Source organism: Octodon degus, unplaced genomic scaffold (genome assembly GCF_000260255.1).
Source record: "Octodon degus isolate 3935 unplaced genomic scaffold, OctDeg1.0 scaffold00060, whole genome shotgun sequence".
NCBI lineage: Eukaryota > Metazoa > Chordata > Mammalia > Rodentia > Octodontidae > Octodon > Octodon degus.
The window spans coordinates 1,441,289-1,451,850 of NW_004524636.1; positions in this window are offsets into that span (position 1 = coordinate 1,441,289).

Here is a 10,562-nt window from a genome sequence, read left to right on the forward strand (position 1 = left end):
GACCATGAAAAATTAATCCAACAGCTGTTTGATGCTGCAAAGAAAAGTATCACACAGTTGGCCAGGGCCAATTCAAAAGCAGGAGATAATGCAAACGGCATCACTTCTGTTAACAGAAGTGATGTCTGTTAATAGAGGTAATGGAAGAAAACTTCCCAAGCAGGGAAAAAGAATTTGACATACAGATAACTAAGGCCTATACAACTTCAATCAAAGAAAACTAAGCCAAGGTATATAATAGTCAAGAGTCTATAAGCTCGCAAGAACAGAATATTAAAAAGTTGTTAGAGGGCTGGGGAGATAGCTCATTGGTCTAAGCACCTGCCTGGCAAGTGCATGGACCCAGGTTCATTCCCTGGTACTACATGCCATGCCAGCCCTGAAACTGGGTGTAGTGGAGCACACCTATGATCCCGGTGCTGGGGAGGCTGAGACAGGAGGATCACTGTGAGTCTGAACTGCACAGTGAGACCCTGCACCAAATAAGTAAATAAATGATTTTTTTTAAAAAATTAAAAATAAAAGCTGTTAGAGAAAAGAAACAAATCACCTATAAAGGAAAGCCCATCAAAATTATAGCTGACTTCTGAACACAGGTCAAGAAGAGCTTGTGAAGTATTTGAAGCCCTAAAGAACACAGCCTCCAACACAGATTGATCATTCAAAAATGATATAGAAAGTAGATCTGCTTCTGCCACAGCAACCATTGAAGAACAGCAGCCATGGCCCTCCCCTGTCCCATGGCTGTGGGCCTCAACAAGGGCCACAAGGTGACTAAGAATGTGAGCAAACCAAGGAACAGCCCCATCGCGGACATCTCACCAAACACACCAAGTTCATGCAGGACATGATCGGGGAGGTGTGCAGCTTCCCCCCCATGGAGCTGCTCAAGGTCTCCAAGGACAAAAGCACCCTCAAGTTCATCAAGAAAAGGGTGGGGACGCACATCTGTGCCAAGAGGAAGCGTGAGGAGCTGAGCAACGTGCTGGCCGCCATGAGGAAGGCAGCTGCCAAGAAGGACTGAGCCCCTCTGGAATAAAGCTTTGCAGAAAGCTTTAAAAAAAATAAATAAATAAAAAGAAGAAGAAGAAAGTAGATTCTACCAGGACAAAGAACAGCTGAGGAAACTCATGCACACCGAACCAGCACACCAAAATGTTCTGAAAAATATTCTAGATAGAGATAACAAACAAAAATTGCAACTCCATGAACCCCAACAAAATGAATCCACCAGTGAAGGCAAGCTATTAAGTGTGGAGGGGAACTGGAGGAAACAGCAGGAAAATAGCATGACAAGGATGTCAGCGTATATCAGTTATAGAGGCTGAGGAGGTAGCTCAGTGGAATACGTGCTTGCCTGACAAGCACAGGTCCTGAGTTCTATCTCTGGTACCACGAAAAAAAAAAAAAAAAAAGTACCTACGTATCAGTTATAACTATCAATGTGAATGGCCTCAATTCAACAATTAAAAGAAACAGACTGGAAAAATGGATCAGGAAGTAAAATCCAACAACACGCCACATATATGAAACACACTTAATTCAAAAAGAAATTCAAAGGAATTTGATCCCCAGCACCACATACTGTGCTGGCCCCACTTTGGGGCATGCTGAGCCAGCCACAGAGATCAGGAGTAATGGTCACACCTGTAATCCCAGAGCTGGGGAGACTAAAAACAGGAGAATCACCATGGGTCCAAGCTGCATAGTGAGATCCTGTTCCAAATACAATAATAATAAAAAAATAATAATAATGATAACTCATAGACTTAGACTGAAAGTGAAAGTCAAAGGATAGGAAACAATAATCCATCTGACAGGAACCTTAAAAAAAGAAGGGTAGATACTCTATTCGCAGACAAAGTGGATTTCAATCCAACACTGGCTTAGAGAGACAAAGGTCATTACATACTTGTAAAGAGAGCAATCCAAGAGGAAGAGGTAACAATCATAAATATATATGCACCAAATACAAGTGCACCCAACTATATAAAACAAATATTAGTAGACAAGAAAAATCAAATAAGCATTAAAGGGGATGTCACGAATAGATCAACTAGATAAAAGATCAACAATGATATATCAGAACTGAGCCAAATTTCTAAAAAATGAACTTAGTAGATATCTACAGAGCGTTCCACCCCACAGCATCAGAATACCCATTATTCCCAGATGCACAAAGGACGTTCTCCAAAATAGACCATATGCTAGCCCGTATAGCATATTTAGGCCAATGCAAAGGAATTGAAATTATCCTATGCATATTATCAAATCATAGTGCAATGAAATTGGAAATCAGTGGTGAAAGAAACCACAAGAATTTCGTAGACACATGGAAATTAAATAACACATTCCTGAACAACCAATAGGTCACAGATGAGATTAAACAGTTTCTACAGCTAAGCAATAGTTCCAATACAACATACCAGAGCTGATGAGAAACGATGAAAGCCTTCCTATGAGGAAAATTTTTAATGCTGAATATCCATGTCAGAAAAATAGAGAGAGCTCAAATAAACAACCTAATGTTGAACCTTACGGTTCTAGAAAAAGAAAAGCAAATCAAACACAGTTTGCATGAAAGAAGAAATTATAAAGATCAGAGCAACAGTTAATGGAATATAGATTAAGAATCAATGAATTGAAGAGTTGATTCTTTGAAAGATTAGATAAAATTGACAAACCCTTAACCAAGCTTATTTGAAAAAAAAAGGAGGGGCTGGAGAGATGGCTCAGTGGTCTAAAGCACCTACTTGAAACAAGCTTGGCAAAGCACAGGGACCACAGTTCGACCCCCAGCACCACATGCCAGCCAGCCCCGCCCCCTGGTGGGCTGAGCTGGCCACACACACACAATAAATAAATGTAATAAATAAAAAAAAAAAATATTAAAAAAAAGGAAAGAAAAGACTTAACTCCATGCAATTAGGAATGAAAAGAGTAAAATCACCACAAATCCTGCTGAAATCCAGAAGATCATTCATACCTACTCGAAGAACCTGTACTTGGGGATGGCCTGATAGCTCAGCAGACTAAAGTGCCTGCTTAGGTAGAGTACAGCAGCTGGGGTTTGATCCCTGACCTGCCATGCTGGCGCTGTCCCCAGGGTGCACTGAGACAGTGATGGAGAATGGGTCTGATGGCATGCACCTGTAATCCCAGCACTTGAGAGGCTGAAAACAGGAGAATCACTAGGAGTCTGATCTACATAGTGACACCCTGTACACTCTGTATTCCCTGTAGTAAATGCATTAAAAAAAAAAAAAGAACCTGCACTCTACTAAGATGGAAAATGCAGAAGAAATAGACAGATTTCTAGATACATATGAATTACCAAAGCTGTAAAAATCATAAATAAACCAGTATCAGTCAATGAAATTGAAGATGTAATGTAAAAATTACCAACAAATAAAATCCCAGGTCCTGACAAATTCACTGGAATTCTGCAAAAATTTAGAGAAGAGGACAGGTAGAGTGGTGCACACCTATAATCCCAAAACTTGAGAGGCTGGGGCAGGAGAATCCTTGCAAGTTTGAAACAAGCCTGGGGTACAAAGTGAGTTCAAGGCCAGCCTGAACTGCATAGGGAGACCCTGTTTCAAAGAGACCAAAAGGGCTGGAGAGATGGCTCAGTGGTCTAAAGCACCTACTTAGAACAAGCTTTGCAAAGCATCAGGGACCGCGGTTCAATCCCCCAGCACCACATGCCAGCCAGCCCCGCCCAGTGGTGGGCTGAGCTGGACACACACACACCTCTCTCTCTCTCTCTCTCTCTCTCTCTCTCTCTCTCTCTCTCTCAAATAAATAATAAAAAAAATTAAAAAAAAAATACAATCAAAGAGACCAAAAGGCTGGGGAGATAGCTCAGTGGCATAAGTGCCTGTCTGTCAAGCCTAAGGTCCTGAGTTCTATCCCCAGTATGGAAAAATCAAACGAACAAGCACTTGGAAAATGACAATTGAAATTTCTGTTGGGGCCAGGGAGATGGCTCAGTGGAATAAGTGTTTCCCTGGCAAACACAAGGGCCTGAGTTCAATCCCCAGTTAAAAAAAAAAAAAAGATAAAAAACCCAAAATTTTTTAAAAAGAAAGAAATTTTGAGAAGACTTAACACCACTACTTCTCAAACTCTTTTTTTTCCAGGTTCATAATTTATTGTACAAAGCGAGTATTACATGATGAGTTGATATTAGCTCCTCCAGGCATGGGACTTAACAGATGAGGTCAGACCCTGTAAAACCCTAGTATGCACAATGCCCTGGGTCTGATCCCCAAAACACTTATGCTGCTTTCACAGCTGGCATTTTTTTAGACCTTAACTTGAAGTACAAGATAAGCATAGCAGGGCTGGTGAGATGGCTCAGTGGTCTAAAGCACTTACTTAGAACAAGCTTAGCAAAGCACAGGGACCACGGTTCAATCCCCAGCACCACATGCCAGCCAGCCCCGCCCCCTGGTGGGCTGAGCTGGCCACACACAGAGAGAGAGAGAGAGAGAGAGAGAGAGAGAGAGAGAGAGAGAGAGAGAGAAATAAATTAAAAAAAAAAAAGATAAGCATAGCAATGCCTCCATATGTGGCCAGTACACAATTCATTCAACCTGTGAGAGTGTAAGAGTTGAAATACTTTTTGATGCCAGTGAACTGGAACTGGGCATCATGTTCTGGACCTGCCATGATTTCAATCTCACCAGAAACACACCGAAGCTACTTCTCAAACTCTTTAATGAAACTCAAAGAGAATGGAATACTCCTAAATTTATTCCTGGAAGCAAATATTATCCTGATACCAAGTCAGAGAAGGATACAACCAAAAAGGCCACTCTCTCTAATGAACATAGATGCAAAAATCCTTAGTAAAATACTGACAAACAGAATGCAGCAAATTATCAAAAAGATTATACACCATAACCAAGTAGGATTCATCCCAGGGATCCAAGGATGGTTCAACATATGCAGATCAATAAATGTAATACACTATATGGACAGAGCCAAGGACAAAAACCATATGATAAAAAAACCATATGATCATCTTAATAGATGCAGAAAAAGCATTTGACAAAGTCAAGCACCCAAAACCCTGCAGGAAATTGAAATAGGTAGATGGTCTTTATCTCCATCTGATAAAAGGCATCTAGAACAAACCAGCAGCTAAACTACTAAGTGGCCAAAAACTGAAAGCTTTTACTCTAAAATCAGGAACAAGACAAGGATGTGTAGTATCACCACTCTTACTCAAACTAATTTTGGAAACATTAGCCAAAACAATTAAACAAGAGAAAGAAGTAAAAGTAATAAAGATAGGAAGGAAGAAAATAAGAAATTAAATTATCATTATTCAAGTATGACATGATACCCTACATAGAAGACCCCCAAAGCTTCAACAAAAGACTTCTAGATTTAATAACCAATTCAGCAGCATAGCTGGACACAAAGCCAACACTCAAAACTCAATAGTCTTCCTGTATACAAATAATAAACTCACTGAGAATGAAATTAGGGAAACAACACTTTTCACAATAACATTCAAGCAAAAGAAGTACCTAGGAATTCTAATTCTGTGAGATATACTGTTGGAATCTTAATGAGGACTGCATTAAATCTGTATAACAACTTTGTAAGGACAGTCATTTTCATCATATTGGTTCTTGCTACCCAAGAACAAGGTACATCTTTCCTAGGCAACAAACACAAGGCAGGGGGCATCACAGCCCCTGACTTAAAATTATACTACAAAGCTATTATGATCGAAGGACAGCATGGTACTGGCAAAAGAACAAACAAACAAACAAAACCCCTGAAGATCAGTGAAACAGATTAGAAGATGCAAAAACAACTCTCGACACATTCAGAAAACTTAGGTTTGACGAAGAGCCAAATACCTTCACTAAAAGAAAGACAGCCTCTTTAATAAATGATCCTGGAAAAACTGGCTTTCCATATGCTGGAGATTAACACTAGATGCATCTTTTTCACCATGTACTAAACTAAAATTGAAGTGGATCAAAGGTCTAAATATTAAAATGGAAACACTCAGTTTTCAGGAAGATAGAATAGGTAGAACTCTTGAAGACATTGATTTAGGCAAAGACTTTATAAACAAACCCCAATTACACAGGAACTATCACCAAGAATCAACAACTGGAATCTCATCTTGTTAAAAAGCTTTTGCACAGCAAGAGAAAACATCAACAGTGAAGACAACCCGTGGTGTTAGCTGCTCCTCAGACTAAGGACTACTATGTAGAATACATAAAGAACTCAAAAAAACCAGACACCCCCCCACACACACACACACAATAAAGACCCAGTGCAAAACCGGGCATCTGAAATGAATAGGTACTTCTCAGAAGATGAAGAAGAAAACTCCTGTAAGTATATTTAAAGTTGCTCAACATCACTGGTCATTCTAGAGATACAAATTAAAACAATGCAAAGCCGAGAATTTAGCTCAGTGGTATAGTGCCTGCCTGGTAAGCACAAGGTCCTGAGTTCAATTTCCAGTACCAAAATAGAATAGAATAAAGTAAAATAAAATAATGCTGAGATTCCATCTCGCTCGAGAAACAATGGCTATCATCAATAAATCAACCAATAACAAACGCTGACAGGGGCTGTAGGGGAAGGGAACCCTTCTCTGCTGTTGGTGGGAGTGCAGACTAGTACAAATACTATGGAAACCAGTGTGAAGATTCCTCAGAATACTAGAACCAGAGGTTCCATTTGACAGAGCTAGTCTCCCTCTCAGTATCTTCCAGAAAGAATTAAAAGCACCACGCCACAGCAACACTGTCACATCCATGTTTATAGCAGCACAGTTTGTAATAGCTAAATCTTGGAATCCTCTGAAATGCTCACCAACTGAAGAATGGAGAAAGAAGATGCGGCCTTCTAGTATGATAGAGTACTACTGTGCCGTAGTGAACAATGAGCTTGAGGCATTTCTAGCAAAATGGATGCATGCTGAGACCATACTCCTAAGTGAGAGAAATCAGACATGTATACATAAGTATCACATTGTTTCTCTGGTATGAAAAGCCAAAAATGTAAAATCACATCAGAACAGGGAACACTACTGACAGGGTGTCTGCCCCTGCCGTCCCTCTTATGTGCCTTTAAAACCTCTGGTCCCATCTACATGAGTTGGCCTCATTTCTAAATGAAGTCTGTGCTCACAGCAAGCATCTCTTTCCCAGCTCTCTTTGCTGAAGGTGGCTGACCCAGTAGGCACAAAAGCTCTGTCAGTTGGAGCCGAAGAGGTGCTTCTCAAGGAGAATTCAGGAGGAAACCTTGAGCAAGAGTAACAACTATTTAAGGAAAATGCTGTGCCTGAGGCCAGCAGGTACAGAACAGAAGTGGGCTCACATCAGGAGTAAGTGAAGGGCCAGGGAGATAGTTCAGTGGTTTAAGCACCTGCCTGGCAAGTACAAGGTCCTGAGTTTGATCTCTGATACTGAAAAGAAAAGAAAAAGAAAAAAAGGGGCTGGCCAGATAGCTCAACAGACTAAAGCGACTGCTTAGGCACAATGCAGTGGCCAGGGCTCAATCCCTGGCATGCCATGCCAGCCCTGCCACCAGGGCATGCTGAGACAGCAATGGAGACTGGGTGTGGTGGCACGCCTATAATCCCAGTGCTTGGGAGGCTGAAAACAGGAGAATCACTACCAGTCTGATCTATGTCATGAGACCCTGTAGACCCTGTAAAAAATACATGAAAAATAAGAAAAGAAAAAAGGAGTGAAGCCTGTCATGGTGGTTCATACCTGCAACTCCAGCACTTTGGGAGGCTGAGACAGGAGAACTGCAAGTTTGAGTCCTCACCCAGCTCCTCACCCCAGCTCCTTCTCCTCCCCACCAACCCGGCAGGCAAGTGACCCTGGCAGGGCCTTTGGAAGTGAAAGTCACCAGAAAGAGGAACCTGGGGGTCCAGGGCACCGTGGGGGGCACACCCAAGGAACACGTTGGGGGCTGGACACACTCAGAGGCATCAGAGCCTGCCCAGGAGGTCGTAGTCACCTCCCCTAGTGACCCAGGTGAGACCTCAAGGGCCCGCGGGTGACAGGGAAAGGGAAGCCACAAGGGCTGCCCCAGCCAGCTCAGCGCCTGTGATTTGGGGAAAGGCACAGCTGGCAGAAAGGACAGCTTCAGCTGAGGTGTAAAGGGGCAAGTGTGTGTGAGTGTGAGTGTGAGTGCCTGTGCATGCGTGTGTGTGTGTGTGTGTGTGTGTGTGTGTGTGTGTGTGTGATTACAAAGAGGACATGGACATACAGGCTAGATAAAGCACGTAACCAGGAGTAACAAAGACCGCCCCGGCGTGTTTCAGCCCCAGCTGTGGACTAACTAAGCCTTTGCCGTCTTTTCCTCCTTGAATGCATGAAACCCCAGGAGGGGGCAAGTATTTTTATTCCACTCACAGACAGGAAACAGAGACAGAGAGGTTGAGTCATTTGCCCCAGGATGTCAAGTAATAAACAGTGTGCTGGAAACCAAACCCACTGCTTCAGAACCTAAACAGTGACTAAGCCCCCATACTTATTATTTTGTAAATTTAAAAAATTAAAAGTTCTAAACAGCTGATAGTTGACGTTGTTCAGAAAACACCGTTAGACTAACTCATTAATGGTGGCTTCAAGCTTCTTATTAGCGCCAGAAAGCTCACTCACCTTCTCCACCTTTTTAAAAAACTGGAAGGCTGGCGTGCGCTTGGCTTTGCCATCTGCAGCAAGGTCCCAGTGGTCATCCACGTCTACTTCAAAGAGCAACACATTAGAATATTTTTCAGAGAGGGAAGGAAAGGCCTGACCATTTTGTAAGGCCCACACCACGTGGCTGAGAAATCAACTACTACAAGTGTAGCTCTTGCAGCAGCCAGGGCTTCCTGAAAGCCCTTTTTGCTTTTGATCTGCTGCGCCATGCTGGCTGCTGGGGGCCTGATGAACTACCGAAGCAGATGATGGACGTGGATGGAAGGAGCAGAACATAGCTCTGCCTTGAAATTTCTTCTGCAAGATTAATTAGTCAGCCACCCTTAATCACAGTTTCAGGAAAACACCTCTGGACATGAGCAAAACGCAGACAAACTTTCTGCCGAGGCATAACATACATCACCTGGAATCCAACAGCTAATGTTGTTCTTCCAAGAAGCAACCAGCTGAGCCTGGTCTTTATTGGCCTTCTGGTCCGAACTCTGACCAGAATCTCCCATACAGTACAGCCTAAGTCACTCCAGAACTATTTTTTCAGCCAGCATGTCTGAACCTTTCCTAACTCTTTCCCTTCCGACAAGCCAGAGGAACAATACCCTAAACCATATTTAATGTCACCTCAAGACAATAAATTATTCATTATTCTGCATAATACAACACAACTATCCTACCAACAACTAGAAATGTTTTAATCACTTTGCCAAAGTTCCAACAGTTCCAGCACTTTTCTTTTTTTCTTTCTTTCTTTATGTGTGTGTGTGTGTGTGTGTGTGTGTGTGTGTGGCCAGCTCAGCCCACCAGGGGGCGGGGCTGGCTGGCATGTGGTGCTGGGGGATTGAACCGTGGTCCCTGTGCTTTGCTGAGCTTGTTCTAAGTAGGTGCTTTAGACCACTGAGCCATCTCACCAGCCCGTTATAATTTTTTTTTTTTTTTTTTTTTTTTTTTTGACACAGGGCCTTACAAAGTTGCCCAGGCTAGGCTTCAGCTTGGGCACTTTCTGCCTCAGCCTCCCAGGCTCTGGCATTACAGAGGTGTTCCATCATGCCCAGCTTCCCACTGGTCCTGGATGAATGGACCATAGCTGGCTGCAGGCTGCTCAGAACGAGCACAGAACCTTCTTCTTTCTTTCTTTTTGCGGAACTAGGGATTGAACTCAGGCCCTTGTGCTTGCCAGGGAAGCGTTTATTCCACTGAGCCATCTCCCCGGCCCCACTAGCACTTTCCAGAAACTCAAGTCCTGAGACTCAAGGCAAAGTCTTATCTATGAATCCAGAAAATAGTAAGTAAAGGTACAATAGCACAGGGCACACATTTCATTTTAAATAGGGAAAATATAGAAAAAGAAAAGGAATTGAGACCAATGCCAGCGTCGAATGTGGCAGGGCACACAGGTAGTATCAGCACTGTGGAGGCTGAAACAGGAGCTTCACCTTGAGTATGAGGTCAGGCCTGTTACACAGTGAGTTCAAGACAAGCCTAACCAGAGAGTGAGGCCCTGCTTTAAAAAGAAAAAAGAAAAGAAAAGAAAAAATGCAAGTGAATATCAGCTTGATCCAGAACTGGCAAGATCTGGAAGATAGAACCTTACAGGTATATTAAACAAGCAGGTACCAAAAATTAAAAACAAGATAACTGTAATCAATGACCCAGGAATGGAATAAGCCAGGTGTTATGGTTTGTGTTTATATGTCGCTCCCAAAATTTCATGTGGTCACGAGGTGGGCTTTTTAGAGGTGGTTGAATCTAGAGTGTGTGATGCTATAACTGAAGGTACAACTACTAAACCCATCCTGAGACCTCTGTCTCTGTCTCTGTCTCTCTGTCTCTGTCTCTGTGTCTCTCTGTCTCTCTGTCTCTGTC